Here is a 9,780-nt window from a genome sequence, read left to right as displayed (position 1 = left end):
ACATCAAGTCCACCGAAGTCCAACTTACCATAGACTAGAAACCCAAGCACACTAATGATAAGCACACACTAATTACCACATGTCAATCACGGCACTTCATCAATAGCTACACACACGAGGTGAATGGTGCTAGAGTTTCATAAAACTTATCTACACACAAGCAAACAATAGGGCACACACACTAATTACAAGATTAAGACCCAACTTAATCAACCTAATTAGTGATGCTAAATTTCACAAATCGAATGCTTATGGAAGAATAGGAGTGGTTAATAGCAAGAAGTACATACATCTCTCAAATCTAGAATAATGAAAGTGTAATACTACTTCATGACAAGATGAAATGTAGAGAAGAAGTAGATTAATGAGAAAAAAGGAATTATATTAATCAAGAAGAGCTATATTAATTACAATGGTTAGAACTAGCCTCTCAAGCAAAGACATTAAGCTCAAGGCTAGGCCATAGAGTTAACTCTCAAGAGAGAGAGAGAGGTCTCAAAAGTGGATCCTCAAGAGTGGATACTCAAGAATGAAGCCTCCTTGCCTAAAGGCTTACTTTTAAAGGCTTTCACCACAATCCCTTCTACTATGGGTTTAACCTTGAGCCCTCTAACCTAGTGATACAAATTTGGAACTCCAAGTGATCCCAAGACTTATACAAAGTGTGTTGGAAATATTATGCATAGCTATAGTATATCTCCCACTTGATGCACATTCTGTGTAGCATGTGTTCGCCGCTACTAACATTCCCCCCTTCCTAATTTTGCGCACGTCCTTGTGTGCCGATGAAGCAAGACACGGTGACATGGTAGAAAGCAAGTCCATGGAAGAAATGTTGAGCTGCAAATGTTCGGAGGCATTGTAGCACGACCTGATCGCAACCCACACAAAATTATCAAATCCATGATTGGCAACCCGGCTAGTGTATGGAAGCACAAGCATTGGATGAATAGAAATAGAGGATTCAAGAGATCACCTCTCCAATGCAAGTAGAGATTAGCCATGGCAAGACTAACTCTAATCATTCTCTAATCACTAATCTAAAAACTCCTACACACATCAAGTCCATTGAAGTCCGACTTACCATAGACTAGAAACTCCAAGTACACGGATGATAGGCACACACTAATTACCACATGTCAATCATGGTACTTTATCAATAGCTACACACACGAGGTGAATGGTGCTAGAGTTTCATAAAACCTATCTACACACAAGCAAACAATAGGGTACACACACTAATTACAATATTAAGACCCAACTTAATCAACCTAATTAGTGATGCCAAATATCACAAATTTAATGCTTAGAGAAGAATAGGTGGTTAATACCAAGAAGTACATACCTCTAAAAAATGTAGAATAATGAGAGTGTAATACTACTCCATGACATAATAAAATGTAGAGAAGATAAGACTAATGAGAATATAGGAATTAAATTAATCAAGAAGAGCTTACTCTAATTACAATGGTTAGCACTAGCCTCTCAAGCATAAACATTAAGCTCAAGGCTAGGCCACATAGTTAACACTCAGGAGAGAGAGCTCTCTCAAAAGTGGATCCTCAAGAGTGGATCCTAAAGAGTGAAGCCTCCTTGCATAAAGGCTTCCTTTTAAAGGCTTTCACCACAATCCCTTCTACTATGGGTTTTAGCTTGAGCCCTCTAGGCTAGCATATACAACTTTAGAACTCCAAGTGAGCCCAAGACTTATACAAAGTGTGTTGGAAATATTATGCACAACCATAGTATATCTCCCGCTTGATGCACATTTGGTGTAGCTTGTGGTAGTCGCTGCTAACATTGATTGATTAGTGAATAGAGTAGGTTTAGAGTTAGTCTTGCCATAGATAATCTCTACTTGCATTAGAGAGGTGATCTCTTGAATCCTCTATTCCTATTCATCTGATGCTCGTGCTTCCATGCCCTAGCCGGGTTGCCGATCCACGGATTTGATAATTTTATGTGGGTTGCGATTAAGTCGTGCTACAATGCCTCCCTACATTTGGTGCCGCTGCCGGGAATCGATAACCTAAGCTAGTGAGTTTAGGATGTGTAGAATTATGTAATTTCATTACTAATTTCTCGGTTTTTGAGTGTGTATAACTCAAAATTGGTTTGATTTGATGATGTTTGTGCAAGAAATTGATGCTAATGTTGAGTTGTGAATACCCCAAACTCCCAATTCCACCCCCAATTTTACCAATTTCATTCTAACCCTTGCTAATTTCGCTTCGTTTCCATGCTAATTGTACTAATTTCATGGTAATTTTTACTAATTTAACCACTAACATTTGAAGTGTAAAGTATGTTAAATCCCCTTGTAAGAGGTGGAATCATCACTCTAATCAAGTTAATTGTGCTAATTTATGCCTAATTTGTGATTTGAGTATTTGAATTTTGACCTATAAATGGTCAATTTTGGAGAAAATTTGATGTGCACACACTTGTGTGTGCAATGATGCGTCTTCGCGTGGAGCAAAGGAATAGCTTGGAGTGTAATTATGATGTAAGTGCACTCACTTGTTATGTCAATTCTTGATTGATGAATGAGGTTCAATGTTGCTAATTATTTGCTAAAATTAGGTGTGTAACACAAATTGACCTACACTTTGCAGCTAATTGATTCAGTTGGAATGAAATTTTTTATCAAATCTTGACTATTGACCCTTGTGTGTATCAAAATAATTCTTAATTCTCATCAAGAATTCATGTGCGTGCATAAAAATCATTGTGTGTGTGCATGCACCAAAAAGGAAAAAAAAATGTCAAAAATTTCAAGTGTGTGCATCTAATCTTGAATATGTGCATACATAAAGATTGATAATATTGATGATTTATGGGTATGCGACCATGTAATTGATGTGTATGCTAGGCTAATTCAATCACTGGATAAGCCTAATTGTCAAAAATGTGGGCAAAAATTGAGTGTGTGTGCCCATCCAAGATCACTTGATTTTCAATGATTGATGATCAATTAGGGCACCTAAATGATTTTTTATTGTGAAATGTTCATAAAAAGTGTGTTCAATCATTAGGTGTAAGCTTAAATGCATTGCCAATTGAGCCAAATTTGATCATTTGTGCTTACTTTTTTAGTGTGTGCATTGCTTGATTGGGTAAAAATATTCCTAATTGTTTTTTGGAAATTAAGCATGCATGCATTCACTTATGCTTGATTGAGTTTGCAATTTGAGCATTGCAATGTGGAATTGATGGATTAATTGCATAAACTCTTGGCCTAAATTTGGGTGTGTCTGCCTAGTCAATGGCATGTGCAATCCGGTGTTTGAATGAATAATTGGTATATTTTACCAATTATGATGATTAATTTGGTCAAATAATTGATGTGTAATTTGATGAACATGGAAAAAATGCACTAATGTGTGTGCTTATGCAATGACATTATCTATCCAATTTAATGATGAATGATTGGTGTCTCGTCACTAATCATGATGATTGCAAGACCGAAGAGATTGGTAAGTGCATCATTTGAAAATTGGTGTGGATGACTCAATTGATATGCAAATGAGGATGATTTTATGTATTGACATTGTTGTGTATGCCAATTCAATTGGATATGATAAAGAATTTCAATGATTTGTGCATTTGAAAATGCAATAATGAAATGTAGATAGCTTCACAAACCTAAATTAGGTTTGAGTGATTTTGCATAAGGGATATGAGCAACTCATGTTGCAATTATTACTTTGGTTTGATTTCTGCAAGCGAGAGGATGTATGCATTAATTTTTCATTTGAGCATTGCTCACTTGACTTAAAATTCAAGATTGCAATGGATATGTGAGCATTCATGAATTTTATTTGTGATTGTGTATGAAGCGTGATCTAATGATTCTAGCCTTGCATGATAAGTGGGCACGTATATGAAGGATCAAAATGACTCGTTAAGAGTCAGAATGTTGAGATTCAATTACACCAAAGTATTGTTGTGATTTTTATTGAATATGTATGTAAAATTAAATTGAAATAGTTTCATGATTTATTTCAATGAGTGACAAGACAAAATGATGAATACATTAAATCTTGAGTAACATTTGACAAGGACGTTGGAGAGGGGGAATGGGAAACACACCCGACACACACGCAATGCCTCTATATAGCTCAAGGTATTCACAGCACCCCTGTCCTCTCGAAAACACCTTCAAAACAAGCAACTCAAACTAACAGGGCCTCGCCTGTACTTCGCCCAACGCACAAACACTCTGCGGGATGCACACGCTCACATACACCGGCACCACACACCTTGGAGACGAGCAAAGAAGAAAGGGGGGAAGGGCGAAGAGACGACGCCAAAACTGGCAATGATAGTTTCTCCTTCAAAGAAAAAAAACAACAAATACAACATCCATATGACCTGCTCTCGGCCGCACCATAACCATCACTGTTTCACACAGAGGAGCACACACCTCCCTCCAAACTCGCATCCGTGGGCACACCCTCGACCTGAACATCCACTTATGGCTTCACTTCGACAGAAGCCCCCTCTCTTGGCAGCCCTCGCTCGTTTTCTTTTCTACGAAGCTCTTGCCCTTCCGAGCCCCTTTGCAAACCATGCGTGCCGGGCTCGATCGCCGAACAGGAGCGCTCGAAAAAACTTCCGCTTCCCCTTCCTTCTTTTTCCTTCCTCTTAAGCCCCTAGAAAAAGACAAGGAGAGACCAAATCTAGAAACCCCTGCCCTTTCCTTTTTCTTCCTCTTCTCTTTTCCAAGCAAAGAAAAAAGCTTCTATTTTTGGGCAGTAGCGCCTGGCACCACTCTCTCTAGGCTTTCTTTTGTGATTTTTTTTCCTTTTGCTTTTGAGCAAACTCCACCAAAGCTAACGGCCAACCTTTTCCCTTTTTGAACCTATAGCCAAGGGGGTTTTTTAGGCATGGTTTCCCCACACCGTCGGTGCTCCTATGTGCACGAGTTTGTTGAACCCCCTTCTCTCCAAGCCACACCTCTCGAGAACTTTTTTCGCATTCGGAACATTCCACATCCTTCCACTGCAAGTCACACAATTGGAAAAAAATCAAGCTTGCCCCCTTCTTCTGCTGTGATTGTTTGTCCACTTGAAGTGGGTGCATCTCGATGCCCCTGACTCCGATCGGCAAGCCACAAATTTCGACTGACTCCCCACATTGCATGCGATTTTCCAGAACCCGAGCGAGCTCAAAAAACTCATTTTAGCACGCCTACTAACGTGGCCCGGTGAGCACATACCCGAACCCCTGCAAATATTCCACAAGCCATAACTTGCCCGTCTGAGCTCCGAATGGCAATCCAAAAAGACTGGCATGCTCCACAGCTTCAGCTTTACATGCGTATCCATTGATCCCAGTTTTGGCCACCTGTCTGTACCTGCCCTGCCCGTTGAGACCTGCAAAGCCTTCTAATTTCGGACTGGCATATCTTTCACATCGTGGCTCCGTTTGACGAGCCGTCTGGACCGGCTGCTAGAGAATCGCAAATAACACATTTTGGGGCACATTTCCAGTATCTCAAACACTTTGACCTGATGTCCCAATTGGCCCACTTTGGAGGCCCCCTGGCCTAAAAACCTATCTTAAGCATACATTTCAGCTATCACTAACCTGCCCATGGCCTTCATACCTGCTTTAGCCCTTTGCCATGCACCTGCTAGCACCCTTTGCATCACATAGCACACTTCCTAGCACGGACCAACTTTGGTTGTACCATCATTGCCCACCCCCTTGTTGAACATTCATGTTCAACCACAAGCAGGCTTATTGCACTAAAAAAACTGCCCCACCAAAACAAATTCTCTATACATCACAAACCACCTAATATATGTACAAAACCTGGCATGTGCTACCCACTGCCTTTGTTCATGCGGGTTGCCCAACCCCCTGCTTTACCTCATCCGCCTGGGTCAAACACCTGGCATTGGTTCCGTCCATCCACCTGTAACATGCTCACACAGTGCCGCACCAAGGCATCTAGCCAACCATCCACATAAGTTGTCCTTGGCATGCTTCCACTGCTCCCAACATGCATTGACATATTGTCCACTTCCAAAAAAACACCACCAAAAGCATCGCTACTCTCCAAGTGCACATCATCATTCACAATGAACATACCATGCCCTCCCTCCCAACCATGTAAAGCTAGATCCTCGTCTAGCAGATCCTGTAACTGCTCAACAGCCCACTGCACGGCTGCATTTATCATCATCCCCTTCAACCACCATTCACAAAGCTCCTTGGAAAGCTTACACACCGCCTTGGAATCCGCATCACCTGCCACCACAGAGTGCACTGACTGCATAGGAAACTCTTCTATCTTCAGCTCCACATTGCCCTTCTCACTTGCCATGCACTCAACTCCAACATCATCAAGATCTTTCTCATCAATCGGCCCTTCAAGTCGATAAGCACCATTCGCTTGTCGGCTTCCATCAACTGCTTTTCAAGCATCTCTTCTACTGCTGCATCATGCTCCATCAAGGAAGAAAGAAACTCGTTCTCTATCGCATTATCCTCATCTTCTCCCATAGGCAAGGTTGCTCCATCCCTTTTGGCAAAGTTTTACATCTGTTGTACCACTATGGCACACTCCACCGCCACTTTCATCAGCATGGCCATTAACATGGCACCGCACATTACCTTCACCTGCATATCATCTCCTGTAGGCTCGAGCTCCTCCACTTGGTCTCCATCAAGCATAACGGTATGCACTGCTCCTTGCTCCTCGCACACATTCATTGTATCTCCACCCACTTGCAAGAGATCAAACTCATCATACCTTGACTGAGAAGACTCGGTCTCCCAACTTGTGTCAACATCCAAAGAGCTACTTTCACTTGGCTCAACCTCATCCTCTGTCTCAAGCTTGGGAAGCTCCTCTAGCTTCACCGCTTTGATCTCATCTACAAACCGCACTCTTTGATCTTTACCACCACTCGATGGAGCTTGTACCGCCATACCTTGACTTGGCAGCACATCCTTTGCCTGATCGGGAACAATCTGCATATCTTCCACAATTGGAGCCGCTCTAGCTGGCATCCTCAGCATAGGAACCACCCTATCTTTCTACAACCAAAGAACCCTCGGTTCCTCTCGCACATGCACTTCTCTTTGCACCATCCTTGGCTTGGTTACCACCACGTCAACCTGCTTCGGCATCACAACACCTGGTAAACCTTGTCTAGCTTCATGCTTCTTAAGAATCTTCTTGGTTCGCCCTTTTTCTAGAGCTACGGCCTCTTCATATGACACCGGGCCATCTATCTCCACCTTATCACGTACTTCCTAATGCAGGCAATCCATGAATTTTCTCAACTTTAAAAACCCAACATTCTCAGCAGCAGTTACCTTTATCAGCTTTCCCCAAAGGACCTCAAATTACCATAAAAAAGCTTGAAAATCCCCTTCCAAGCTCTGTTTTAACCTGTCCAGCTTTCTCTTTACTTCATCTAGCTGCGCATCCGCAACATATCTACATCACAAAGCCGCCTCTAGGGCTTCACAATCTGCCTTTTCTTCATTGTGCAGGCCATCGAACCATATCCTCGCTTTACCACGAACCAGGAGCGAAAACACCTGTACAACACCTTCTTCCCTAGACAAACCACTTTCCAACACGAACAACCCATAGTCTTGGAGCCAGGTTCCTGCATCTTCAACCCCATTAAAAATGGGAAATCCCGTCCAAGCCATTACTTCTCTAACAGCACCTATTCTGCAAAGGCCGCACCTTTGGCATCACCAAAATCATCGTTGCGACTTCAACTAGGAGCATCAGTGCGCTCCTCAGTGGGGGCACCAGAAGATGGAGAGGGGGAATGGGGAACACACCCGACACACACGCAATGCCTCTATATAGCTCAGGGTATTCACAGCACCCCTGTCCTCTCGAAAACACCTTCAAAACAAGCAACTCAAACTAACAGGGCCTTGCATGTACTTCTCCCAATGCACAAACACTCTGCACAATCCTTAGACAGCTAACACCCCGATCTTGCTTGCTTCCAGCTCTTCCACAAGTCAACACCTCTCTCTCTTTCTCTCTCACACACACAGGGGGCCCGGGGGACGCACACGCTCACACACACCGGCACCACACACCCTGGAGATGAGCAAAGAAGAAAGGGGGGAAGGGGGGAGAGACGTTGATGTCGTGTTGTGACATGTACATAGTGGGAACACATGCTACAAGAGTTATCTTGTAACTTTTTAGATACATAATTATATTTCCTATAATGTACATATGCATATGTAAGTATAAAAATAAGCTTTCTATCTCATCTTATTATTTATCTCAAGGGTAATGTATTCTTACTTTACCATCAAAAAATACTATGGGAAAAGTGTCAATAGCTCCACCTCTTTAACTTGGGGCAAAAAGCATTGATTCTTTCTTTCTACCATCTCATTATTATCTCACACCCTATCTAGATCCTATATCTAGAGTAATTTCCAATCTATATATATTCTATGTATTTTTCATATTTTTCTTATATTTCTCTTTAAATAGCTACTAGGAGGGAATCAAATCCTAGTGGGACACTAGGTGGCATGATTTCAAAGATACACTTATTTTAATGCATTATTGCAAGCATGATTACAAAACTTTGTCAAGGAGCAATGTCATGCTTTCATATGGCATGAGGTGTCCTTTGGAATCAAATGAAAGTCTAAGCTAAGGGGACCACATGAAGACTTTTGCTGCCAGAAATGGACCCTATTTTGATGAATTTTTTACACAAGGTTCCAATCCGAATTGGAAAATGATTTTAAAATGAAAATCGTAGCTAATCAGCTGAAGTTTCTGCCCATATTTTTACTTTTTTATTTGGAGCTACGGTTGAGGAGATATGATCAAAATACTGCACCCCAGTCTGTCCACATCATGCAGGGACAGCTCATTTCCAACTTTTCCAATTCCTGTTCACACTGGCTCCTCTCTTCTTGTGTAAACCCTTGTGGGTTTCCTTCACCTATAAAAGGGGACCTCTTCTTCCTTGAAAGGAACTCAATCATTCAAGCCATTGATGAGAGGAATTCTTGAGGGAGTGAGTAGTAATGCCTAATTGTACTTAGCCCCATTAACATAAGCCCAAGCCTACACTTTCTCCTAGAGAAAAACTAGCCATTCTTGTACGCCATCCTTGGAGGATCAACTCTAATCAAATAAGGTGTTGTACTTGGCGTATCAATCAACGTTGAATTCTCCCCTCTTCTTCTCTCTCCCATCAATAATGGTGCCGAAGGGTTTCAAGTAAGATGTGTTCTACATTGATGTTTTCTTGATTTCTTGTTGTTTTCATTTTCATCTCTAATCCAACATATATATATGTATCTAATCTCATCTCCTTAACCAAACCTATCTCTCTCATTCTTAGTAATTCATCCTCTCTAAGTTCTCTTTGCTACAGGTACATCTCTCCCCGCAGTATCCTTATTGCTTACGGGCAAGAATAGGGCTTGGGAGGGAAACTTCTCATCTCTTCACTTCTCTCATATCTACATTTCTCACATACTATCCTAGATGAATAACCCACATGATGATAATTTCTATCGCTTTCACTCTGTACGATCTATTAGAATTAACGTATGGATTAGCCGTAAAATACACTTTCAACAACGTATAGTGTTTCTCTTTGGCCCAGAAAGGCTCAATGAAATACTTCTATCACCGGATCCCATCATACTACCTCTCATAGACTATAACTTTTCTTTTGACGTAAGCGTAGTTATCTTGCTATGAACCAAGAGGATTTGTACACACAATTAATCCCAATCACTAGACAAAATATATAT

Source organism: Adiantum capillus-veneris, chromosome 7 (assembly GCF_014529385.1).
Source record: "Adiantum capillus-veneris isolate H3 chromosome 7, ASM1452938v2, whole genome shotgun sequence".
NCBI lineage: Eukaryota > Viridiplantae > Streptophyta > Polypodiopsida > Polypodiales > Pteridaceae > Adiantum > Adiantum capillus-veneris.
Note: the sequence above shows the minus strand (reverse complement) of the source record.